Source organism: Felis catus, chromosome C1 (genome assembly GCF_018350175.1).
Source record: "Felis catus isolate Fca126 chromosome C1, F.catus_Fca126_mat1.0, whole genome shotgun sequence".
Classification (NCBI taxonomy): Eukaryota; Metazoa; Chordata; class Mammalia; order Carnivora; family Felidae; genus Felis; species Felis catus.
Genome location: NC_058375.1, coordinates 21,265,631 through 21,293,627, shown reverse-complemented (window position 1 = coordinate 21,293,627; position 27,997 = coordinate 21,265,631). Strand labels below are relative to the sequence as shown.

The 27,997-nt window shown below is 40.6% G+C and overlaps 1 protein-coding gene across 13 annotated transcripts in view; it reads right to left on the bottom strand.

The window, feature by feature from the left end:
• The window catches only part of PHACTR4 (phosphatase and actin regulator 4), a 134,396-nt gene that overhangs the window by 94,156 nt on the left and 12,243 nt on the right, over positions 1-27,997 (bottom strand). For 2 of the 13 annotated variants that reach the window (XM_011284503.4, XM_011284505.4), the window contains exon 1: positions 7,062-7,203. The exons of 9 other annotated variants lie outside the window; for them this stretch is intronic. The gene's annotated coding sequence lies outside the window, so the exon portion shown is untranslated. Of the gene's footprint in view, positions 1-7,061; positions 7,204-27,997 lie in introns of those variants that run through there. 2 more of the 13 variants (XM_045035387.1, XM_023258377.2) reach the window with 2 other exon arrangements.

Genomic DNA, 27,997 nt, shown 5'->3' with positions numbered 1-27,997 from the left:
AATAAACATTAAAAAATATATATATTTAAAAAATACTCCTGGAAATGTGCCTAACAAGCTCACATTTGAAAGAATAAATGTAGAGAATTTTAACAATGGAGTTTTTTTGTCAGATTTGATTCAAGATTAGATTTGATTTGAAATGTATACCTGACAGAAACACCCAGCAACATCATATACCACAAATCAACTTCTAAATCAATACACTGACAGCTCACATCCTGACAGACTTCCCTTGCCACTCAGGACACCTGAACAGAAGGAGGCACTTGAAACCAGTGCTTCCTCTCTCCTACCGCACTGATCACAGTACTACCTTTTTTTTTTTTTTTAATGTTTATTTATTTTTGAAGGAGACAGAATGTGAGCTAGGGAGGGACAGAGAGAGAGGGAGACTCAGAATCTGAAGCAGGCTCTAGGCTCTGAGCTGTCAGCACAGAGCCCCGACGCGGGGCTCGAACTGACGATCTGTGAGATCATGACCTGAGTGAAGTCGGTCGCCCAACCGACTGAGCCACCCAGGCATCCCAGTACTACCTTTCTCCTTTGCCAGAAATAGTATCTTTTTTCATATTTATTAAACACTATACAATCTATAAAGATCTAACACAAATCTTATCTCATCTAAAACCCCATGAAGAAATGGTTATCCCTATCTTATAGACAAAGAAACTAAAGTTTAAGGTTAGCTGACTTGGATATTCACAGCTACAACGTGATATAGCTGGAACTAGAACCAGGTCTTCAGACTCCAAAGGTAGGAAACTGCATTATATTGAGTAAATAGGTCAGAACTTTCAGATTGTCAAAACCAACACCTGGTGCTTTCAACATAATAGAGAAGTTAAACGGAAAACTAAGCTTGAATCTGAAAGATGTATGGTTTCAACCACCTCTTCCCTAAAAATCAAACAGATACTAAACACACTTCCTCTCCTAAAATTCCCTGGAATGTTTTTGGTTGTAAGTCATAAAAACCATAGAATTTAAGAGACCAACTAATCCACTCTTTAAGAGACGAGAAAACTGTAGCACAAGGCTTGTGATCTGCTCAGAGATGGTGGCACCAAAGCCTTCTATTACAATATAGTGTGTTTTTTTCAAAGGCTGACATCAACAATATTCAAGAGATGCTGCTTTACTGAGAATGTAGGAGACAGAACATGTGGACTAGCAGAAATTTCGTGTCTGACCTCCAGCTAGGTCCTAATTACTGTTCAATAGCCCTTTTGCTCATCTTTGGCTGGCCCCCTTGCCTTTTCCACAACTGCCATTGCAAAACTTTTAACACTTTCTGAAGTCATCTAGCCCACTCTAGTCTTTTATCGTTCTGCAGATAATTTAACCCCTTCCATTGGAAAGGGAGACAAAAAAGAGGTCACATTAGACATTAACCAACCTTATAAGGCAGAAATTATGATCCCAAGCTTTGCAGTCAAAATATATCTGGACCCCAGACTTCTTCCGTTACTTATATGGTGCCTTTGGGAAATGAAGTTAATCTCGCTGAACCATAATTTCTTCAACTGTCAAATGAGAATGCCCACTCACTCTACAGAATTTTGTAAAATTAAATAACACATATGAAAGTACCTACGTGGCTGGTACCTACTCCAATTTCAATTCCCATCTCCATCACTTCCAAATACATCTTCCTCCATCCTTTTTTCATGTTTCCCTTTCAAGGCTCACCTCTCCAGGGCTCCTTTATCATCTCCCTTTTCTCTTGTGCGGATCTTCAGTAACTGCCACTCTGCTGGCTCCTTCTCCTTTACCTCAAAATATTTCAAATCTCTTCCATCTTTTAAAATCAAATCAAACAAAAAAGGCCCTGAAATCCAACTCTTCTTAGCTTTTACTCTCTCTCTCCTAAACCCTTTAACCTACCCAAAGACAGCAAGCAATTACCTTTCAAAAACAGATCAGATTATGCCAACTACCTGCTTTAAAAACCTTTGATGGTTGGGGTGCCTGGGTGGCTCAGTCGGTTGAGCGTCCGACTTTGGCTCAGGTCATGTTCTCACACTCCGTGAGTTGGAGCCCCACGTTGGGCTCTGTGCTGACAGCTCAGAGCCTGGAGCCTGTTTTGGATTCTGTGTTTCCCTCTCTCTCTGACCCTCCCTCATTCATGCATGTTCTGTCTCTCTGTCTCAAAAATAATAAAACACTAAAAAAAAATTTTAAAACCTTTGATGGTTTAAAAATTCCCTAATCATAAAGCCTAAACTCTTTAGTGAATAAAGTTTTGAACCCTTCTCAGCACTTGGCCATCAACCTTTCCTTTCACCAGTCACTATACTCTTCAATTGCTCATCCCCAGATGTCCAAAGACACCACCCCCACCCCACTAAGTATTCCACAACCTTCTAAAACTATATACATTTGCTTATGTGCAATTGTCTGGGGTGACAAACCATTGTTCTTATCAAATTTCCTAGAGGGGGCATCTGAACCAAAACATGTTAAAAACCAATGGCAAAACCCAGGGCTCCAGGGTGGCTCAGTTGGTTAGGCGTCTGTCCTCGGCTCAGGTCATGATCTCACAGTTCGTGGGTTTGAGCCCCACATCAATCTCTGTGCTGACAGCTCAGAGCCTAGAGCCTGCTTCAGATTCTGTCTCCATCTCTCTTTGCCCCTCCCCCCTTGCACTCTGTCTCTCTCTCTCTCTCTCTCTCAAAAATAAACAATAAAAAAAAAATTAAAGAAAAAAACCCCAACTGTAAAACCCTCTTAGCTATACCAGAGTACTCACTCTTTTCCAGACACACACCTTATACTTTTTCACCTCCAGTTCACCACCAGTTTGGAAGCCCAAACTGCTTCCTCTGGCTGGTTAGGGGTGGTAGTGGTTGGGGGAATCAAGCTGGAATAACCTTAATAGTAATGGGTCTACTGGGTGAATTCTTATTCATCCCTCAGGAACAAGCTCCAAAATCACTTCCTCTGTAATGTCTTCCTTCACAGTTTACAAAACAGAATCATTCAGTCCCTTTCCCAGGTTGTACACAGCTCTCCTGAACTTAGTACTCAACACCACAATTAGGTGTTGCAATGTTGCAAGCTTTTCAAGGAAGAGGCTCAATACCTTTACATCTATCTCCAGAACATAACCCAGATCCTAGCATGCAATGAGCAAAATAAAAATCTGAATAAAAGAAACATACTAGGCATTGCATTTGTGTTCTTGTATTCTCCACGACTGCCCCTGCCCACTTTTGTTATTAATTCACTCATTCAACAAATATTTATAAAATTCCAAAGAAATATTTGGAGCTATGTGCTAAGCAGTAAGGAAATAGACTAGGACATACATAGTCCTTGCTGTTAAGACAGTTAACTGTGACAATACAGAATACAAAGGTCTTACAAGAGGGGTGTAGGGGTGGCTCAGTGGGTTAAGTGTTGGACTCAGGTCATGATCTAACTATCTTGAGATCAAGCCCCTCGTGTGGCTCAGCACAGAGCCTGTAGCTTACTCAGGATTCTCTCTCTCTCTCTCTCTCTGCCCCTCCCCCGATTTTTCTCTCTAAATAAATAATAAACTAAAGAAAAAAAGTCTTATTTGATGAGAGCTACATGAAGACGTGACTAACAGTCACAGAACGCGACATCGGACTGTCTTAGACCAGAGAATCCATCCATTCTCTTTGTCTCTTTCTTTATAAACAACCTTCTTCCAATGCTCCTTTTCCTTTTCTAAAGGGTATAATGCAACCAAATACCCTCTGACTTCTGGAAATCATTCCACAAGGTAGATGGAGCAGGAATGATTATCTCCATGTTGAAGATGAGAAAACTAACCTTCAAAGACGTTACTGCTCAAGGTTGCACATTAATGAGAGAGGATTTTATTTAGTACTTACTTACTGTCTGACTTGTCCAACTACTCTACCTCTAATCAGTCTATAAGCCCCAAAAAGGAAAAGACTTGGTTTTCACTGCTTTGTCCTCAGGATCTGATTCCTGGGTTTCTAGGAATCCGATCCAGTGTCTAGAACACAACAGGCCTCCAATAAGTGTATGTTGACTAGATGAATGGATGAAATGATTTGGAAATAAAGTAGACCAACAGCAAAACACACAAGGAAAAAAGTTCTTTCTCATTATGATGGCATAATAAAAGAGATTTAAAACAGGCTTCTACTAGTTAGAAAGGCTAGACCAATTGTATTGACTCAATTCCATTGGCATGTTATGCATTTTACCTAAGAAGAATTTAAGTAAAGGAGGTGAAGTAAGTTTCTATTTCTGATGTCACATTCATGGCATGCACTGACATAAAGCCAAGATTTAACTGCAGGTTTGAAACTAATTAAAAGTTTTTACTAAAAGCAAACACCAAAGAGAGCATTTTCTTGAGTCTTGACTTTGGCTAGAAAAGAATCTGAAGTTCAGTTCTTTCTTCAATGTTATTTCCAGCAGCCAAAAGTGCTGTATAGATGTTCTCCAACATATTTCTTTAAAAACCTTTAAGGAAAGATTAATCAAAACTTGCTAGTCATGATAAGACAAAACCACAGCCCAGTAACTTACCACTCTTCCACCTCCACTGGGCCTAAGCACAAGGCAATCACAACGTACCACCAAACAAGGTGATGGGACCAACGTTCAGGATGATTTATGGCTTAGTATGACATCGTTTGATGTTCTAAAAACTCCAGTTCCAGTTCCGGGGCACCTGGGTGGCTCAGTCCGTTGAGCGTTTGACTTCGGCTCAGGTCATGATCTCACGGCTCACGGGTTCGAGCCCCACATTGGGCTCTGTGCTGACAGCTCAGAGCCTGGAGTCTGCTTTGGATTCTGTGTCTCCCTCTCTGCCCCTCCCCTACTTGTGCTGTCTCTCAAAAATGAATAAACGTTAAAAAAATTTTTTTTAATTCTTTAAATAGAAAAATAAAAACTCCAGTTCATTTTAAGTCACTTTTCTCTGCTTAGAAAATATTTATATATATATATATATATATATATATATATATATATATATATTTATATATATATATATATATACACATTTCCATTATTTTTCTCCAATATTCAAATGTCAATAAATCATAAGCTGTTCATGGTGGTATAATGAGTAATTGCAACAGGTGTGAAGTAATGGAAAGAGCACTGGACTGAAGTATGGTTTACTATTTCCTATCTAGGTTAACTGTGTGACTTTAGGCAAGTCACTTAACATTTTAGAGGCTGTGAATTGAACATTTATCACCAATAAAATGAGAACCACCACCTCAGAGAACTGCAGTAAGAAATTACATAATATATATGATGAGCTGTTTTCAAAAAATAACACTAATAGCAATGTCATATTTCAACAGATAACAGCCAGTCATTAGTAACTGATGTTCCTTTTTTTTTTTTTTTTTTTAATGTTTATTTATTTTGAGAGAGCGAGCGAGCAAGCTGGGGAGGGGCAGAGACAGAGAGAAATCCCAAGCAGACTCCATCCACACTGTCAGCACAGAGCCCAACATGGGGCTCAGATTCACAAACCCTGAGATCATGACCTGAGTTGAAACCAAGAGTCTGATACTTAAGGGAATGATCCACCCAGGTGCCCCTGTTCCTTGGATTATTTTTAAAACTTCCAGAGCAATTCTATGGACACTTCTTCAAAACACAATCAGGAAAACAACCAATCCCTACTCATGACTGGATTAAAACCTGAAGGGAACAATTGCATTAAAGACCTCAATCCCTGCACAATATTACTAACACAATCTGGATTCCCAGAGTTAATCACTTCCATTATGAGAGATCAAAATAATAAAGTACAATAGGCTTTATTTTGCATACTTGACTAGGGAGGGAATTTAACCTATATAACTTTAATATCATTCCCTGATTCATGTAAAAGGGTCCTGGTTATCCTCATTTCAGAGACCTGAAATACTAATCATTTTTCAAAACGAGCCACCGCCGCGGCGTTTATAAAGCTTTGCCTTATGCTGAATCTCGCAATGCAGTCTTCCAACGGAACGTGGATGAAATTACCACTAACAAAATTTGATTAAATCCACACAATTCACTGGTTTCAGTAAGGATCTACTACTATCCTCCCTCAAACTGGCTTCATTTCTATTACTTGGTGAACTAGTAGTCTCTTTGTTGCTCTCTTGAAGCTACTAGGTTTCTGGTTTCGCTATAACGCAGATCCTTCTATTAATGGACGTTTCTTCCAACTTTGTTTCAAGCAGAAGAAATAAAAGGATCGCGGGTCCGAAGGGAGACGAACTGGGCGCCTGGATGAAGTCCAGTAACTTTTTTCTGCATGCAATGAATGAAAAGCCTGCTCGATGCCCTATAAATCACTTTCTCTTCTCCGAGATTCAAGACGTATGTGAACTACCATTCTGCTCAACCTCACTGGTTCTTTGGTTCCCCGATCACAACTGCAACCTATACAGACACGGCAGCAAATTAGGTCCCTTCCCAGTATCCCGGGGAGGGGGCTCACTTCTTTTCCGCAGGCCCATCCCCCTACCGAGAAAAATGCCTGGAGATTCGTGTCCCAAAGCCGCGCGGGGCTACATTTCAGAGTTAGACAATAACCTCAAGGGTTTTCAACAGAAACTCCGTCTGCCACTGCCTGGCTCCTAGCCTCAGCTCTGCCCAGCCGGGATGCAGAGGTCCGACCCATGACGGGTTTTTAAAATGGACTTTGACCTGATCCGGTTACCGTAACCGGATCCCCTGGGACGGGCCCCCATCAAGGACCGGCCCGGAGGGCTCCCCGGAGGAGGCGACCCCACGCACTGGCACAAAGGGGCAGCCCAGACAAAAGGGCCCCGTCAAGTCGCGGGAGGAGGGGAGGGCCAGCCTTCGCGGGACACACTGCAGGCGGAGAAACCACGGCGGGACCGTTGTGGGAGGGCGGAGGAGGAGGCGGCGGCCCCGGCCCAGCCCGCCCCGCCCTGCCCTGGACCGACAAGTTCGCGGTTCGGGCCGTTACCCCCGCCCAGACCGCGACCTCATTGCGGAGCTTAGAACGCGGCGCGAGCCTAAGAGGCGCCCGCAACCAGACCCAGTGTACTTCTCGCTCACTTTCCCTTGCTCACCGAAATCACCCGGGTGGCCGCCGCCGCCTCCTCAGCCTCCAACAGTAGCTTCCCCCGGAAATCCTACCTGGCCCGCCCGCCGCCAGGCTGCAGCCAGAGCCTTCGGCCCCGGGGAGGGGGGAGCCGAGGCTGGCCGGACAGTGAGGGGTAGGAAGTGCCCCCGCGGAGGCTCACGGGATTCGTAGTCTCCAGCCAGAGCCAGCTGCTTTGCGGGCTGGACAAGATGGCGGGAACGTCTCCGCCTTATGCTCCGGGTCTGTAGGCCTCACACGGCCTCTCTGGGCATGCGCCACCCGCTGCTGGCAACCTTGGTATGAAAACTTGGACTGCTTAACTAGTGCCCGCGGGCAAAGGTCTTTGGACTTAGGAGCACAGAAACAAGTTCAGCTGCAGGCAGTGTCTAGGGAGGAGCTGACGTACGTGTGCTGTTTTAGAAAACCGTGTCCAGCCCCTATCTGGTCAAATTTCAAATATAGTTTCTGCAAAAGAAAACACTATGGGGCGCCTGGGTGGCTCAGTATTAAGCGTCTGACTCTGGATTTTGGCTCAGGTCATGATCTCATGGTTTATGAGTTTGAGCCCTGCATCTGGCTCTGTGCTGACAGCGAGGAGCCTGCTTAGGATAGTCTCTCTCCTATCTGCTCCTCCCAAGCTCGCTCGCTCTCTCAAAGTACATAAATAAACTAAAAAAACCCAAAACAAAACAAAACAAACTATTGAGGGCCAGTTTAAAATACAAAAACTTAGAAGTAAGTTATCCTCAAGGTGTCTGGAGGGCTCAGTCAGTAGAGTATGCTACTCTTGATCTCAGGGTTGTAAGTTCCAGGCCCTCTAAGGTATAGAGATCACTTAAAAATAAAATCTTAAAAAGAAGGTGGAGGAGGAGGAGGGGGAGGAGGAGGTGGTGGAGGTTGTTATCCTCAATCTAGTGTATAAAGAAGCAACCCGGGAATCATTCTTGGCACCTTCTTCAGCCCACTAAGTCCAGTCAATCTATATCCCATAGACCTCACCATTCCATTTCCTCTATCACCATTAACTAGAGCAAGCAACGGTCCTCTCTCGCTAGTCTCACTAGTTTCAGGCCTCTGGGCTCTTTTCCTCCAAACACCATCCTTGCTGCCGCCAGATGATCTTGCTAAATGCCAACCCCATTGTGTCACAGTCCAAATTAGAGCTAAGTGTATAACCTAAAGCTGCTAGAGGAAAATGAGGGAAAAAATCTATACGACCTGCAAACACACAGTCATAAAAGAAAAAATTGATAAATCGTAAGTCATTAAAATTAAAAATGTTGCTCTTTAGGACACTTATGAAAATGAAAAGGCAAGCCACCCACTGGGATGAAATAGCCGCAAAACCTACATGCAACAAGGGACTAATATCTAAAACAATTTCAACTCATTAAGGCAAACAACCCAGCTTAAAAAATGATTTGAACAGATGTTTTACAAACGAAGATAAACCTGTGGCAAATAAACCATGAAAGATGCTTGGGATATGCAAATTAAAACCACAATGAGATAATCTACACACCATGACTTGTAATATCAAGTGATCAAGTGTTAACAAGAATGTAGAGCCACAAGAATTCTCATTCACTGTTGGTGGCATTGTAAAATGATACAACCACTTTGGAAAGCAGTATTGGAGTTTCTTTAAAAATTAAATATACACTTGGGCGCCTGGGTGGCTCAGTCAGTTAAGCATCCAACTTCAGCTCACGTCATGATCTTGTGGTTTGTGAGTTTGAGCCCCAAGTTGGGCACTGTGCTGACGTCTCAGAGCCTGCAGCCTGCTTTGGATTCTGTGTCTCCCTCTTTTCTCTGTCCCTCCCCTGCTTGCACTCTGTCTCTCTCAAAAATAAACATTAAATTTTTTTTTAATTAAAGAAGTTAAATATACACCTACTATATGGTCTAACCATTACACTGTACGTATTTACCCAAGACAAACTGAAAGCATACATCTACACAAAGACTTGATTGAACATGAATGTTCATAGCAGCTTTATTTGTAATAGCTTAAGATTGGAAACAATTCAAATGTCCTTCATACTTATACAATGGATACTCTTTAACAATAAGAAGAAATGAACTATTGATTCACACAACATGATGAATCTTAAAATTATTATGCTGAGTAAAAGAAGCCAGACATAAAGGAGTACATTCTGTATGACTCCATTTGTATAAAACCCTAGGAAAACCAAACTCTAATGAAAAAAGATCAGTGGTCACCTGGGGAACCAAGAAGGCAGATGTATGGCCTTCTATGTAATAAAGGGGATAAGGAAACTTTTGGGGGTGATTGGTATATTAATTATCTTGATCATGGTTATGTTTTCAAGGCTGTATAATGAGTTTTAAGTATATCAAAACTTATCAAATTGCACACTTTAAATATGTGAGGTTTATTGTTCATCATTATACTTCACTAAACCTGAAAAATAGGATAGTCGATAAACTGTTGGGGGGGTACCTGGGTGGCTCAGTCAATTAAGCAGTCAACTCTTGATTTTGGCTCAGGTCATGATCTCGCTGAGTTCAAGACCTGCGTGGGGCTCTGCACTGACAGACAGTATGGAGCCTGCTTGGGATTCTCTCTCTTCCTCTCTCTCTGCCTTCCTCCATGTGTGCACATGCTCTCTCTCTCAAAATAAATAAACTTAAAAAAAATTGTTGGGGCACCTGGGTGGCTCCGTCGCTGAGCTTTGGGCTCTTGATTTCAGCTCAGGTGATGATCTCGCAATTGTGGGACTGAGCTCCACATTGGGCTCCTCACTGAGTGTGGAGCCTGCTTGAGATTCTCCCTCTCTCTCTCTCTCTTTCTGCCCCTCCCTCCTCTCAAGATAAATAAATGAACATTAAAAAAAAAAACTGAAAGAAAGAAAGTAAGAAAATCCTTCAGTGGCTTCCTGGTACTCTTGGGCAAAAAAAAAAAAAAAAAAAAAAAAGTTACCATAGAAGTTGTAATTGTGGAGTTTCAATACCATTCATGGGGAAGGGGATGGATAGGGACGGCAATTAGGAAATCCCAGGTAAGTAATGATGGTGGTAACAGTAGTGTTAATAGCAGTAATAATAAAAACTCCTATTTTTCCTTGAGCATCTATCATGTGCCAGGTATTTTACATATGCCTTGCATTAGGATTCCCCCCAAAAAGCATAACTAGAGACAAATACTAGTTTCAGGTAATTTACTTGGAAAGTGATCCCAGGGACTTACTGTGAGAGCCTACAGTGAAACAGGGAAGAAGGAGCCAACACAAGGGTGCACTGCTCACTTGGCAATCCTACCAAAACCATGTGAGGATTGTCTACAATGCCTCTCAGCATTGTCTACCCAAGGACTGATCTGAGAAGCATTTGTCCATTGGCTCCCATCCCCCATGGTAAATCCCATGGGATTGCCCCAGGGAGTATCAACTCCTCTTGCATTTGGAACAGGGTCCCACCAGAGTCCTATATCTTGGTTTAGGAAAAGCTCCAGGACAGAATGCAGAAAGATGGAAGGAGAAGTGAAGCCCTTACTAAACTGTTTTCTGCAGCTTCAGCTAAAAGCTAAGGTAGCTCTGTGAGGGCGTGAGATAAGGCAATGGGGGTGCCAGACCATCCCTTGCAATGCTCAGGTTTGTCCATTTTCTACATTAGATCTAATTTATCACCCTGTCTTCAAGGTAATGGCCTGTGACAACCTTGACAAAAGATTTGGTGGCACTCATCACTCTTTGCAAAATGCTATATGTTGCCCCACATGCCTTTTGTGCCTTGTAATACACGACACCCAAACATATGGATGCTTCTCACAAATGATATTAAGTGAAAGAAGCTAGACCGAAGGAGTATATGCTGTATGGTTTCACAAATATACAATAAAAAACAGGCAAAAATATTCTGTTGAAAGTCAGGCTAGCAGCCACCCTTCAGGGTGGAAGAACAGTGTCTGGAAGAAGGTGAGAGGGGGTTTTCTGGAGGCTGATAATGTCACTTTTTGATCTGGACCTGGGTGCTCGGTCCATGGGTGTCTTCAATTTGTAAAAATTCATTCATGGGATATAGATACTCTTCTGCCTGTATATTATACTCAATTTTTAAAATGGGAAGTGGTCTGCACCAGGCCTCTTATCTTCTGAGAGACCAGTTAGCAGTAAACACTCTTTCTAACCATTAATATCTCTGGATTTGGGGCTCATGGGCACTATTGGTGTATAATGTTAAAAGCATAAGCTCTGGCAATAAAAAACTGTTCTGCCACTTCCTGTGTGCTACTGCCCAAGTTATTGAAACTGGTTAACGTTCAGTTCCCTCACTGTACAATGGGAAATACAATAGTACTTATTATGTAAATTGATGTGATAATTAAATAAAGTAACATACATAAAGTAGCCAGCACTGTACCTGATATATGTTAAGTACTCAATAAACAATTACTATTACGAGTAATATGTTTTTGTCTTTCTGTTTTTATTAAGTTTCCAATTTTTCAACAATGAACATGGATACAGGCTATAAGTGCAAGGGTATTCATTGTAGTACTGTTTGAAATCTCAAACAAAATATTGGAGATAAATTAAATATGCATCTACTGGAGAATGCGCAAATCAACTGTGATATATTCATGATATAGAATAGCACAAAGCAGTTAAAGTGAATAAATGAAAACTGGAGGGATCAACAGGAACAAAACAAAATGTTAAGGGAAAAAAACTAAGTTGTAGGAGGTTACATATGGCCTGATACCATGTATATAAAATTTTAAAACATCCCAAACAATACTATATACTGTTTAAGGATTTATCTATACATAGCAAAAATATAAAATCATGTGTGGAAATAAAATATTCAGGCAAATGATTACTTCTTGGGGAGAGGAGAAAAGAATGGGTAAAAGGAGGAATATATCAGGACTTAAAGCATATCTGATATTTTATTTCTTGAAAGCAATTTTAAGAAAAAAATGATAAAGCATTAAGATTTGACAAAGTTGTGACAGGGACTTGGGTGTTTGTTATATAAATGTCTATTTTTCCATATGCTTGAAATAGTTCTCTATTAAAAATTTTTTTTTAACGTTTTACTTTATTTTTTGAGAGACAGAGAGAGACAGAGTGCAAGCAAGGGAGGGGCAGAGAGAGAGGGGGACACAAAATCCAAAGCAGGCTCCAGGCTCTAAGCTGTCAGCACAGAGTCCGATGCAGGGCTCCAACCAAGGAATGCAAGATCATGACCTGAGCGGAAGTTGGACTCAACTCACTACGGCGCCCCAGTTCTCTATTAAAAAAAAAAAAAAAAAAAAAAAAAGCATGGAGCAGAGCAGTGTGCAAAATATTGTACCCTTTTTGGGGAGTGGAAAAGCAAGAGTTTGATGCTTAACAGACTGAGCCAGCCAGGCACACTGAGAATTTTTTTTTTTAAGTTTAATTTTTATAGTTTTATTTATTTTGAGAGAGAGAGAGAACAAGTAGGGGAGGGGCAGAGAGAGAAGGAGAGAGAATCCCAAGCAGGCTCCATGCTGTCAGCACAAAGCCCGAGGCAGTACTCCAACTCCGAAACTGAGATCGTGATCTAAGCTGAAATCAAGAGTCAGACACTTAACCTACTGAGACACCCAGACGCCCCCATAATTTGTTTTTTCTTTTAAGCTAAAAAAGTGTTGGAGAATCAATGAAACAAGTTTCCAGCTATCACATCTTAAAATCACGGCCTGGTTGTTGGACCCGATGACTTCACCATAGTTTCAAATTCTGAGAGCTCTTTCACAGACGCGAATGGCTCTAGGAACCTGGCTGTTCTCCCTGGGCTGAGAACCAAGGCCAATTAACTGGCAAAAATGAATCAGACCAATCAGAGAGCAATATGCAAATGAGCAACTCTGACTGTATAAAGCTTCCTTGCTATAGCATTGAACATTGCAGAATTTAGAGACTGCCACCTGCAGGCCAAATCTCTCAATAGACGGTTCATGGAAATAATCTAGGGGGATTCCTCTCTCAATTGAGTCCTCTGTGGGGCTCTGTATTGGAGACGTACATAAATTTTTCCCTCTCCCCTGCAGCCCACTACTCCGCCACAGCCCCAAACTGGTGATAGTAATTCCTAAAATTAGACACTATGGCATCAGATTGTCTGGCTTTACCTTGGGTAAATCAGATACCTCTTCTATACCTCAGTTTTCTCATCTATTAAATGGTGATGATAACAATAGCTCCTCTGTACAGACATTGTGAAGATTGAATCAGACCACGTAAACTGCTTAGCACAATGGCTGGCACATAGTGAGCACAAATATTAACAGTTGTTGTTAGGCAGAGCTTCAGAAGCTTCTCCCATTCAATAACTGACAAATTGTACCTTGGCACACAAGAGTGCAGTGGAAAGACCTTTAGTACCTGGCTCTTCCACTTAGGGCTTGTGACCTTTGGCAAGTCTTTTAACCTCTTTGAACCTTACTCGACCTCACAGGTGGTTTTGGATATTACATGACATCATCTATATAAAGCACCAATCACAGTGCCTGGAATAGAGTGGACAGTTAAATGGAGTGACAATGGAGTGATGATTAATACGGGAAAAGATACCAAGTATAGGTAAAGGTTGAACAGCTCAGGTTGCAAACAGGCAGGCCACAGGTGCTCACTAACCTACAGATATTTTGGTTTGGCCCTCAGTATTTTATAATTTTTAAATTACTTTCTAGCTTTGAACACTGAAATTCTACCTTTAAGGTCAGATTTTCAACTTCTTTTAAAATGTGAAGGTTTAACAATGTATTGTATAAGACCTACAAGGAAGATGGCATATAACAGGGAAATTTAATTTCTTCCAAGGGAGCCAAGTAATGCTCCCTGAAGAGGTGATGTTAAAGCTGAGACATTAAAGTTAAGTAGAGGTTAGCCTGATAAAGACAGAGGGGGCAATGCTCCAAGCAGAGGGACTGCCATGTCCAAAGGTCTTGAATCAAGAAGGCTACTGGCTCCAGGAAGCTTCAGGAAAGCTCAGTGACTGGAGCACAGTGAGCAAGGGGAAGGTGGGAAGAAAATAAGGCTCTAGTTGGCTCTCTAAGGATTTTGGACTTTACTGTGAGGACCAGTGTAGTTCAAGGCTGGACGCTGGGAGGTAGCCAATTGGTGTAACGAACTAAGGGGCTAGGCAGTCAGAATGGAGAAAGGTCAGGGGTCAACAATTAGCAGCAGAGGAAAGAGAGGAATGCTAGCGCAGTATAGGATCTATATCTAGAAACTCCGGGACAGGACAGCCTGTCTTGTCTGGCAAAGGGCAGACTTTATAGGAACCAAGTTGAGTTGGACACCAGGGTGAACATCTTACGTTCATTTTAATAGTGGGGAAATGGGAAGAATAAAGATTTGGCCAAGGACATATAACAAAGAAGATACAGAGCTAGATTCACAACACCTATCTGTAATTTGTTGCTCCTCTTACCACACTAGTTTTCTCAAGGTGAATAAACACAGCACCGATACTGTGTTGCTAATAATATCCTATTTATTGAGAGCTTGGTAAGTGTTAGGCTCTATGTATATGTGCATTATTATCTCATTAGTTCACTCAGTTAACAAATTTAGTCCACCCAGGGCACCTGGGTGGCTCAGTCAGTTGAGTGTTCAACTTAGGCTCAGGTCATGATCTTACAGTTCATGGGTTTGAGCCCCATGTTGGGGCTTGCTGCTGTCAGCATGGAGCCTGCTTCAGATCCTCTGCCCCCCTCTCTCTCTGTCCCTCCCCTGCTCAGACTCTCTCTCTTCTCCCAAAAGTAAATAAACATTAAAAACAAAACAAAACAGGGTGACTGGGTGACTCAGTTGGTTAAGAGTCCAACTTTGGATCAGGTCATGATCTTGCAGTCTGTGAGGTCAAGCCCTGTGCTGGCCTCTGTGCTGACAGCTCAGAGCCTGGAACCTGCTTCCGATTGTGTCTCTCCTTCCTTCTCTATCCCTCCCCTCCTCTCACTCTGTCCTCTCTCTCTCAAAAATAAATAAACTTAAAAAAAATTTTTTTAGCCAAATATCGTCTATCCAAAATATTGTGTACCAAGGGACTGTTAGGCACTGGACACACAGGAATTAATGAGACAGACACCATCCCTATCCTATTGGAGTTCACAATCCAGAAAGGAAGTGAGTAGTTGAAGTAATTATAGAGAGTAATTGGCAGGTACTTTAGGGAGAGTGTAACAGTGAACCCAGCCTACTATGGGCGGCAGGTAAGGCTTTCTGGAAGAAGTGACAGTCAAGCTGAAAAAGCAGGAGTAAAACATGAGGAGAGACTATTCCAGGAAAAGAAGAGGTACTGTATGGAAAACACTATCCTTACTGTAACTTGATGAGATAGGTGTTATGATTATCCCCTCTTCACAGATGAGAAAACTGATGTTCTCAGAGATTAAGTAACTGACCCACTAGGCAGTGCTAGAGCCCGGATTGTAAGCCTGGATCTATCTAGACCAAAGCTCATCCTCTTAGCTGCTAAGTTAGATATTTCTATTAGCTTGTCCTTTCCTTCGAATGGTCAGGTGAGGGGAATGGAATATTAATTGAGATGTCTGCAATGCAGGAAGTTGAAATCATGGCTTACAAACCATTTAAGCATGTCTGTGTCAGGGTCGGCTGTCAATTTTGGAATGACAGCTATCTAGTGACACAGCTCCTGTGCTAATGCCTGAATAGATGTTTAGCTCAACTAAATATGATTCAACAGCTAGGTACTGAGTGCCTACCTTGTGCCAGGAAAGGTCCCAGAGCATGTAGATAAAAGGGCTCGAGTTCAAACCTAGGTCCACCTGACTCTAAAACTTGGGCTCTAGACCATTGCACTGCACTATCTCTGCCAGGATAATCAGCTTATAAAAACCCAGGGGAATGTGGGATGATCCGCAAGGCCAAATACACATCCAGGAAGGGGAAATAAATGTCAGTGCTTTTAAAACCTTCCAGGGAAGTAGAGAAACAGGAAAAAACAACAAATAAACAAACAAAAAACAATGTGTCTAGTAATTAGACACTAGTTAATCCCTAAAACAGAGAACTTACCCAAAATATTTATAAATGGTTCTTTTCTATCATTTAATTCAGCTTAAATTTGCCTCAAGACTTATCTTTAAATTTAATCAGTAACTAAAGTTCAGAATTTTTGGTATCCAGATACATTTCCTTTAATTCTTACTTTATATCAGTGCGAGAAAAAAAATCTATTTCACAAAAATCAGTGTCAAGCAAAAAAAGTGATCCCATTCAGTATGGGTACAAGCTGTTTGCTTAGCAAACTGGTAGAAAAGAAATCCTCTGTAGGAGGTGGCCACCAGCCCTGAGCTATGCGAACATTCTGTCTGTGGGCAGGGAAGTGTGCAGCCTCGTTCCAGATGCTCAGATGTGACCAGAGGTGAAACCTGTATGGCTAAAGAAGTGGCCAGAATTGGTTCGGTGACACACGGATTAGAAAGATCACGGCTGTGTTCAAACATACGATGCTTGCGGTTCCATCTGCTTATTTACCCTCCGTCTGAGCAAAAAAAAGGCAAGAAAAGAAACCAATATTTACCAAGTGCCACTTTGTATAGGGTATATTTTTGCCTCAACAATTCACCTAGTACTGTAGAAATGAGTTCAGAGAAAGAGGTAGAACTTCTCTCATAGCAACTATAAAAACTTACTTATTATAGTTTAGCCTGTTACTAAAACAGTAACAACAGCTTCCATTTACTGAGTGCATACTATGTGCCAGGCACTGTGATGTGCACTTCTCCTACACTATTTCATTGAATGACAACCTTACGGTATAGGGACCATTACCCATTTTACAGAAAAACAACAACAACAACAACAACAACAACAACAACAACAACAGATGTTCAGGAAATTAAGCAACTTCCCAAGGCCACATGGGAGCAACTGGCATCTGTTCACATGTCCATCTCCCCACCACACCAATCACTGTAAATTTTTAAAAAAATTTTTAAAGTTTATTTATTTATTTTGAGAGAGAGAGAGAGAGCATGAGCAGGGGCAAAGAGAGAGGGAGACAGAATCCCAAGCAGACCCTGCACTGTCAAGCGCAGAGCCCGACATGGGGCTCGAACCCACAAATCATGAAATCGTGACCCCCAAGCCGAAACCAAGAGTCAGACATCCAAGTGACTGAGCCACCCAGGCACCCCTGTAAATTTCTATGTCTTATTCATCTTTGTATTCCTTGTCTCTAACATTGTGCCTGGCACAGCGTAGGCAGAATCCAGTAAATATTTTTGAATAAATAAAAAACAAACAAAATTTCTCAAGATAAATGGTAGAGTCACCATCAGGATTTTTAGGTCTTCTGTCTTCCAGTCTAGTGTGCTTTCTTTCCATAATTAAATATTGCCTACCTAAATCTGGATCCTGATTAATCATTCACATGCTTCTTTCACTCTGGAAATTCCTATTAGACACCTTCCATATGAGTATGATAGAGTGATTCCACTTCTCAGTCTTTATCTTACAGAAATACTAGCACATGTGTTTGACAATGTATTACTAGCGTATCTGCTATTGGTATTTCAAAAAAAACTGAAAAATAAATATCCGTCAATAGAGATATGATGAAACGGTACATCTATAGAATATCATACAACTCTAAAGAGAGTAAGGTAAGTTAGAGAAAGACAAATATCATATGATTTCACTCATATATGGAATTTAAAAAACAAAACAAACAAAGGGGGGAGAAAAAGAGACAGAGACAAATCAAGAAACAGTTAATTATTGAAAACAAACTGATGGTTACCAGAGGGGTGGAGGGAGAGGTTAAAGAGGTGATGGAGATTAAGGAGTACACTTGTGATGAGTACTGGATGATGTACGGAAGTGTTGGATCACTATATTGTACACCTGAAACTGATCAGTGTGGAGCCCAACACAGGGCTTAAACTCATGACTCAGAGATCAAGACCTGAGCTGAGATCAAGAGTTGGATGCTTAACCTACTGAGCTACCCAGGTGCCCCTGCATCCCAAAGATTCTAATAGGGTGGGTTGGGAAGATTTGGATAATCATTAGGTTTAGCCAATGCTTTTTTTTTTTTTTAAGTCTATTTATTTATTTTGAGAGAGAAAGAGAGCACAAGCAGGAAAGGGACAGAGAGGGAGAGAGAATTCCAAGCAGCCTCACGCCATCAGTGCAGAGCCCTATGGGGAGCTCAATCCCAGGAACCAAACCGTGAGATCATGTCCTGAGCTGAAATCAAGAGACGAATGCTTAACCAACTGAGCCACTCAGGTGCCCCAGCCAATGCTATTTTTGAAACACTTTATCCACCTAATGTTACTTTTATATTCTCTTTATTGGATTATTCATTTTATTTTTTTGTTTCTTCAAGTGCCATTTATTTGCATTCCTTCAGTATTTGCATTTCAGGTGATTCATGTCCTTAAGGGGTCGGCAAGTGCCGCCCAAACTCTTTTTGTTTAGAGTAGGACTGACTGTAAGTTCTTATCACCTGCACTTCCTTGGGCCTCAAGGAATAAATCATTCCCATGCTCCCAACTGCTATCTTATCTGGCTAAATGATAGAGTCCTTGGAGTTATCTCCTAAAAATCTAGATATAGACAAGGAGTGTCCATCACACCCACCTGCTCCTACTTTGGCCACCAGTGTCCACTGTCCAAGGAGCCTCTTAGGATTCTTGGCCAGGGTTGGGACTTCACTAACCCTGATGACCTTGCCAGTTTGTGTCCACCTCAAAATAATGGAGCAATTCCTCAAAATTCACACTGTAACAAAATGGAATATACTTCAAAAATGGTGGAAGAGACCATTCTCCTCTACCTTTCCACATTCTGTCACCTGGGCCCCAGAGTAGCACTGCTGGAGACTTGGAATGAAATAGGAAGACAGGAGCTACTGGGTGGCTCAGTTGGTTAAGCATCTGATTTCGGCCCAGGTCACCATCTGACTCACTCTGTGAGTTCGAGTCCTGCATCTGGCTTGCTGCTGTCAGCACAGAGCCCACTTGAAATCCTCTGTCTCCCTTCCTCTCTGCCCCTTCTCCACTAGTGTTCACAAATGTGTTCTCTCTCTCTCTCAAAAATAAATAAACAGCAAAAAAAAAAAAAAAAAAAAAAAAAAGAAATAGGAAAACAGTTTTAATTTGTAGTTCCTCTCTACAGAACTCAGATACAAGAGCCCACTTGAGGACCTGTTGGGCAGTGGACATCAAGCTGTCTTCCCCATGCAAGCTTTTCTCTTCCTGCCCATCATTATAAGCCAGCCAAAAAAACTTATGCAAACGGTGGGAGCACTTCGGCGCAGCACTGAGTCTTGAAAAGCTATGTCTGAAGGCAGCCTAGGTTAAAATCCAGTTCTGCCTCTCACGGCTGTGACTGTGGCGTGTTTCTCCATGAGCCTTGTTCTCTCACCAGTAAAATGAAGACAATGATATCTATCTCAAAAGATTGTTGTAAGAGTTTAAAACACGGCAGTTTTTGTTTTGAGCACAGTGCCTAGAACATAGTAAGTGCTTCATAAATGGTAATGATGACTATTACCTGTAGACCACCTACCTCTTCAGACACATTTAATAAAGACTGAATTTCAGAAGTGGCCCCAATCTATAGCCAGTCTGGGACCCACCACAACATTTTGAGTCATTTCTTAAAAACAGGACACACCTTATACTGACAAATGAATATTGTTTACTTCAAAGTTGTCATCACCTTGGAGGCAGCGCACTTATTCCAGAGATGTTTCCACTTTCCAAACCGTGATTGGGGTGCCCAATTCAGAAACATCTACAGGGTCTATGACACATCCTCACTGGTGGCAAATCTTCATCTTCTATAAAGATAAATTCAAGTTTTGAAATAATTAGAGGGCACCTGGGTGGCTCAGTCAGTTAAACATCTGACTTCATCTCAGGTCATGATCTTGCGGTCTGCGAGTTCGAGCCCCACATCGGGCTCTGTGTTGACAACTTGGAGCCTGGAACCTGCTTCAGATTCTGTGTCTCCCTCTCTCTCTGCCCCTCTCCTGCTCGCATTCTGTCTCTCTCTCTCTCTCTCAAAAGTAAATAAAGATTAAAAAAAAATTTTAATGAAATAATTAGAAGTGAATAAATAGGGTACAGAAGAAAATGAAGTAGGACTGATTTTCTTATATGGATCTCACATAGATTATATCCTTTTAAAATAAATTAATATTTTAGAGATAACAGCCATAAAGTCCATTTAGATTAAAACAAAAAAGAAAACTACCCACAAGCCTAGGGGTTCTTTAATACAACCATTATCATTTTGGTGTGTTTTGTTTATCTTTCCTTAATACACAGTTTTAAAAATAGTAATAGTAATAATGTACATATATAATGTGTAATGTGCTAATCTAACTTAAAAATATTATTTAAACATTATTTAATAGTCTATAAAAAGCATAAAATGACTACAGAATCCTCATAAGAATAATTTTAAAAAATTTTTAATGTTTTTTTATTTTTGAGAGAGAGACAGAGTGTGAGTAGGGGAGGGGCAGGAAGAGAGGGAGACACAGAATCTGAAGCAGGCTCCAGTTGCTAAGCTGTCAGCACAGAGTCCAATGGGGGGCTTCAACTCATGAACTGTGAGATCATGACCTGAGCTAAAGTGGGACACTCAACTGACTGAGCCACCCAGGTGCCCTCTTCATAATAATAATTTTAAAGGCTGCATAATATTTCATCAAATGGATATGCCAGAATTACTTAATTGCTTCTCTTTTGCTAAACATTTAGATTGTTTCAAGTTTTTGGTTTTTTAAAAAAATTTTTTAACTTTTATTTATTACTGAGAGACAGAGAGAGACAGTGCATGAGTATGGGAGGGGCAGAGAGAGGGGGAAACACAGAATCTGAAGCAGGCTCCAGGCTCTGAGCTGTCAGCACAGAGCCCGATGTGGGGCTCGAACTCACAAACTGTGAGATCATGACCTGAGCCGAGGTCAGTCGCTTTACAGACTGAGCTACTCAGGTGCCCCTGGTTTTTTTTTTTTTTTTTTTTGAAAGAGAGAGAGAGAGTGTGTGTGTGTGAGCAAGTAGGGGAGGGGCAGAGAGAAAGGGAGAGATGAGGATCCAAAGGGGGCTCCACACTGACAGCACAGAGCCCCAACATGGGGCTTGAACCCAGGAGCTCTGAGATCATGACTTGGGCCAAAGTCTGATGCTTAATCGACAGAGCCACTCAGGCGCCCCTCAAGTTTGTTTTTTTTTTTTTTTAATTATTATAATATATATAGCTTTCTCTGTGATTTTGCTTATTCTCTCAGCCTGGGTTATCAGAAGTGGGACTGTTGGATCAAAGGGTATGAGATATTGATGGTTCTTGATATTTACTTCCAAATTGCTTTCCAGTAGGTTTTTATTAATTTATAATGCCACTAGAAACACTTGAATAATACCCATTTCACTGCGTCTTAAAAAAGCACTTAGTATTGGGGCATCTGGGTGGCTCAGTCAGTTGAGCATCCAACTCTTGATTTTGACTAGGTCATGATCCTAAGGTTGTAGGATGGAGCCCGAGTAGGGCTCTGCACTGAGCATGGCATCTGCTTAAGATTCTCTCTCCCTCCCTCTCTGCCCCTCTCTCCTGCTTGTGCTTTGTCTCTCTAAAATAAAAATAAAGGAAGGAAGGAAGGAAGGAAGGAAGGAAGGAAGGAAGGAAGGAAGGAAGGAAGAAAGAAAAGAACTCAGTATCACAATTTTAATAAATTAGGAGCTGGAAAAACATTTCACCCAAACCAATTTTGAGGTCAATTGCTTTGACTTCCCCCTTCGCCCCACAAAAAATCCAAAAAAATTACATGAACAATAGCAAAAAATTGTAAGTAACTGTGTAGTTTCTCCAAATGAGACCTTTGAAGGGAGCTGAGCCACTTATTCAGATGTTCATCTTCTGGTATACTTGTGTTTTTTTTTGTTTTTTTAAATTAGTCTCATCACTTCACAGTCACACCTCCAAGGAAAACATGGTAACAATTATAGTCAACTTGACAAAATAACAGTGTGATGACTCATATCCTGTTCCCCTCTAGAGTTCAGTGTTGGTTCTATACTGTCAGCCCCACTATGCTAAGAACTTGCCACTGTCTAAGGGCATTCTGGACTGTGGGTCCATCTTTCCTTTGAGAAGAGGGGAGACTCTCTTTTAAACACCAGACACACCAGCTAACGAGAAGGGCACAGACAGGGTGGAAAATGCCAGTCACTCCCACTCCCCTACTGAAGAAATGATCTTTTCCTGTTCGGTTTTCTTTAAAAATTATTATTATTTTTAGGTTTACATTTATCATTTAAAAAAAGGCAAAACACTAAAAAGTACAGCATTATTTCTAACAGCAAGCAATAACTGTCAACATTTTGAAGTATTTCATACCATTTTCCCGATATATATGTTTTGTAAGTAATAGCATACCATACACATTGTTTTTAAATTTTACTTCACATAGAAATAATTACAGCTTATATCTATAAATGTTTACTATGGGACAGGTACAATCCAAGTATTCTTACATATAACTAATTTAAGCCATGAGGAAGGCAATATTAATATTCCCATTTACTGATAAGGAGACTGAGGCAGACAAGTAATTTGCCTAAAGTGACAAAGTTAATAAGTTAACTATCTGGAATATTTTTCCATATCATTAAACTCATTACTACAATTTTTTTTGAAGGGCTGCAAGATATCTCATTTATGAATAAAGTTTCATTTAATTATCCCATCTCCTTTTATGTGACATCTAGATTATTTCCATTGTTTGCTGCCATACACATCACCAAGATGTGCACACCCGTAATTATTTCCTTAGGGTAAATGCCTCAAGGACAGTTGCATCGGATTTATATCTTCAAAAAGGTGTTCCTTTCTCTATGTTCTCCATGACATTGAATGTTGTAAATTTTACTTTTGTCTACAGCAATGTTTTAAAATTCATTTTACCAGTTCTGAGAAATAAGTTCAAGCATTAAAGCATGAATGATTTCTCTAGAGTAAAAAAAAAAAAAAAAAAAGCCAGGGTCTCAAACCTCCCCCTTTCCATAATCTCCTCCTGCTTTTTACAGATGCTGAATCTCATGGCTTACACACTAACTCATCATAAAGGAATGAGGAGTGTTAACCTGGGACAGACCAGCTCACAGAAGCAAGATTCTTGTGGCGTACAACTCAGCATTCACTAATCCACTCACTCACTTATTCGATAAATATTTGGAAGGTTATTATATGAGTAGTACTAAGGGAGGCGGGGGTTATGGAGTTCACAGAAATAAAATAGAACATTGCTAAATAAAGCATGTAGCACATTACCTGGCACATAATAATTGGTCAATAAATAATATTTATGCCAGGCACTGCACTAAATGCTTGGTGAGTGGATTATTTCATTTAATCCCTACAATAGCCTCTAGAAACTGGGTTCTTTCATTATTCCCATTTTGCGGATAAGAAAACTAAGGCCTAGAGAGGTCTACCCAGCTTGAGCAACATACTTGTGGTGGAGTTCACATTTGAACTCAAGACTCCAGAGTCTTAACCATTATGCTATACTATAAAACACAATCCTTCCCTGTAAAAAAGCATATTAATAAGACTGAAACTGAAAACAGCTATCAAGTATTAAGCACTTAAATGCCAAGCAGCACCCTGCTAGGTCTTTATACATATTGGTCATTTAATTCATATGACAATTCTGTGAAGAGGTATTATTATATGCCTACTTACAGATAAGAATACAGACATTCTGAGAATTTAAATAACTTGTCTAAGACACACACGGCTATTAAATGGTAGTATGAGAAGCCAAGGTCTATAAAGGATAACTATACAGAGAGCACAATGAAAAGTGAAACAAATGATGCCACTTAGCTGCCATAAAATATCAGAAGTCAGGAAAAAAGAGACTTTGTGCCCTTCTTGTGGTCTGGGAATGATTGCAGGACAGAAAGGGAAAATTCTGGTAACTGTCACCTGTGTTGAAAGCCTTTATACAGGTTAGTTCATCGGATCCTCTATGCAATGAAGGTATCCTCAGTTTCACAGATGAGGAAATGGATTCTCTGGGAGGTGATGTAGTATGTGTAAGGTCACATGGCTCGTAAATGGCACGGCTAGAATTGGAACCTATTTGTCTCTCAAGCCTGAGCTCTTAACCACTGTTACATGCTTTCCATTGTTTGATCCTTTTTGATTATGTAAGAGTCACACAGGCAGAGATGAGTGGGAAAGGCAGAGGAAAAGGTGTTAAGAAAGATAATACAGGGGCACCTGGATGGCTCAGTCAGTTGAGTGTCTGACTCTTGATTTCAGCTCAGGTCATGATCTCACGGTTCGTGGGTTCAAGCCCCGCATTGACCTCTGTGTTGACAGTGTGGAGCCTGCTTGGGGTTCTCTCTCTCTCTCTCTCTCTCTCTCTCTCTCTCTCTCTCTCTGCCCCTCTCCCACTTGTGCTCTCTCCCTCTCTCTCTCAAAATAAATAAATAAACTTATTTAAAAAAAAAAAAGAAAAGAGGGGTGCCTGGGTGGCTCAGTCGGTTAAGCGTCCGACTTCGGCTCAGGTCATAATCTCATGGTCCGTGAGTTCAAGCCCCGCGTCGGGCTCTGTGCTGACAGCTGGAGCCTGGAGCCTGTTTCAGATTCTGTGTCTCCCTCTCTCTCTGACCCTCCCCCATTCATGCTCTGTCTCTCTCTGTCTCAAAAATAAATAAACATTAAAAATAATAAAATAAAATCAATCAATGTAATCTGCTACTTTAAAAAAAAAAAGAAAGAAAAGAAAGATAATACATACACAAGTGTGTTGAGGTGTATAAGGAAAAGGAAGCAGACCTGCTTGGCCATTCATTTGGGGAAGGAGACCTTTGTTCACATACCTTTTATGACTATACAAACTGTATAAATGTCTGTTTCTGCCATTATAATGGGAGCTATTAAAGACAGGAACTGTATCTTAGCCATTGCTGTAACCCAGCACTGAGCATAGTGCTTAGCTTGTAGTTCTAGCAGAGAGGTTGGAAAAATAGGGAGTAGTCACTTTGCATAGATCTCTGGATGACAATTAAGGTAGTCCACAATTGAAATATCCTAAACAAAATAACAGGTACTCAAACCCAACAGGGTTTTTAAAAGATAATATCATGATGCAATGCAGTGATGCCAGGAGTGCAAGGATGGCCCAATAGCAGAAAGTCTGTCAATATAATTCACCACCTGAATTGACCAAAAGGTAAAAATCACACGATTTTTTTTCTTCCAAATGTTTACTAAGTTCTAGTTAGTTAACATACAGTGTAATCTTGGTTTCGAGAGAATGTAGTGATTCATCAGTTACATGTAACACCCAGTGCTCATCATGACAAGTGCTCTCCGTAATACCCATCACCCGTTTAGCAACCCCCCCTCCATTAACCCTTAGTTTGTTCTCAATTATTAGACTCTCTTATGGTTTGCTTCCCTCTCACTCTTTTATTTTTTTCCTTCCCATATGCTCATCTGTTTTGTTTCTTAAATTCCACTTATGAGTGAAATTATATGGTATCTGTCTTTCTCTCGCTTATTCCACTTGACATAATTGCACTCTAGCTCCATCCGCATGGTTGCAAATGGCAAGATGGCATTTTTTGATGGCTGAGTAATACTCCATATATATACCACATCTTCTTCACCCATTCATCAGTCGATGGACATTTGGGCTCTTTCCATAGTTTGGCTATTGTTGATAATGACATGATTTTCCATCATACGTGAAGCAATAGCATCAAGATCAGGACTAAGTCGTGGGTGTGCATTATTACCAGTAGTGTTAGCTAGAGCATTGGAGAGTCTGGCCAATTCCTTTAGACAAGAAAAACGTGAAAGAGGTATGTACTCTCTCTGCTTGCCACTCTTGCCAATGATATGATAGTCTATATGGAAAACACAACATAATCATCAGGCAAATTATCAGAACTATAAAAGCGTTATTGATCAAGTTTGTAAGAATAGAAATCATTTTACAAAACCCAATAGTCTTCTATAACAGGAATATTCACCTTAAAATGTAATAAAAAGATAACACAATCTATAATAGCAACTAAACTATAGTCTATAGCAAGGATCAACAAACTTTCTGTAAAGGGCTAGACAGTAAATAATTTCTGCTTTATGTGATCTCTGTTGTGGCCACTAAACTCTGGCATTGTAGTACAAAAGCGGTCATAGAAATATTTAAATAAATCTGGATTTTCCAATAAAACTTTGTTTACAAAACCAGACAGCAGGCTGACCTATACAAGTGCAGTTTGCTGACTTATGGTCTACAGAAATTAGCCTAAAAGCAATGCCTGAGAGGTTTATTAATTTTTTTTCCAACTTGGGGCAGCTGGGTGGCTTAGTTGGTTGAGAGTGCAACTTCAGCTCAGGTCATGATCTTATGGTTCATGAATTCGAGCCCTGCATCAGGCTCTGTGCTGTCAGTGTGGCATGCACTTGGGATTCTCTGTCCCCCTCTCTCTTTGCCCCTCTCCTGCTCGCTCACTCTCTCTCTAAAATAAATAAATATCAAAAAAAATTTTTTCAACTCTATTTGGGGACATAAGAAAACCTGAATAAATGTCATAATTGGGATAACCTCAGCAGTATAAAGATTTTATTCATTTTTTAACATTCAGAGTGACTACCAAAGGTCAGATATTGGGACATTCCTCATGAATCTTACATTCTAGAAGAGAAGCAGTAAATAAATAATCTGAAGTTGGTTAGTAACAGATGCTATGAAAAAAATTAAATAAGATAAACAGAGAGTGATGGGAATGAGTGGGCTGCTTAGGATGGTCAGGGAAGGCGCTTTTTTTTTTTTTTTTTTTTTTGACATTTTAGCAGGATCTGAAAGAAGTGGAGTGTTCCATGCAAAGAGGTCAGTTCTCCCCCCAGATTGATCTATATATACTCAATGAAGTTCCAATAAAAATTCTAGCAATAATGGTGAGAAACTGAAACTTATTCTACAATGAGTATGGAAGCTAAGTCGATTTTGAGAGGGAAATAAAAATAGGTCACCTGCCCTACTGGTAGAACTGGCTCCACCACAAAGCCTCAGTAATAAAAACATCGTGTTGCTGGTACTGAAAGGAAGGAACAGACCAACGGAATAGAATGCAGAGTTTAGAAAGAATGCATATACATGGGAACTTAGTATGTGATAAATGTGGCACCACAACGCATTCGAAAGATTGCTCACTGTATGGAGAAAAAAAATCTGGATTTTTACATGAAACTATGTTAAATGTGGGCTCGAGATGAAAGACCTAAATGTAAGAAATGAAAACTATAAAGCTAATAAAGGAAAAACTGTTACCTCTGGGTAAATTAAGGCTTCCTAAAGAAGATTCCAAATCCTAAGGTCAAAATTTAGGACATCTGCTGAATTAACAACATCACATCACAGAAAAGCTTAACAGGAAGGTGACTGACAGACCAGGAGAAGGATCTGCAATGTTTAAAACAAACAAGGAATGTCTAGAATATACCCATTAACTCCTACCAACTAACAGGATAGGAAACCGAATAGAAAAATATGCAAAGGGTATAGATACTTTAGTGTCACAAACTAAGAAGTCTGTATAATTTCATATACAAAAAGGTGTATTAAAAAAAAGGCTTAAAAAAGCTCAGATTGATTATGACCAGAGAAATGCAAATCAAGACAACCAAAAGCTGCCACTTGACATCCTTCAAACTAGCACAAAATACAAAGAGGATGCGGATATGAGTTCTTGTGCACTGGTGATAGCAATGTCAAATAGCACAGCCATTCTGAAAAGATATCTGGAATATTTGGAAAACTTGAGCATGCTCATAGGTATATGGTTCAGAGGAATATTCCACATCAATTTACAAATTTGCTTATTTTAGCACTTTTTATGGTAATAAGAGAGTGAATGAC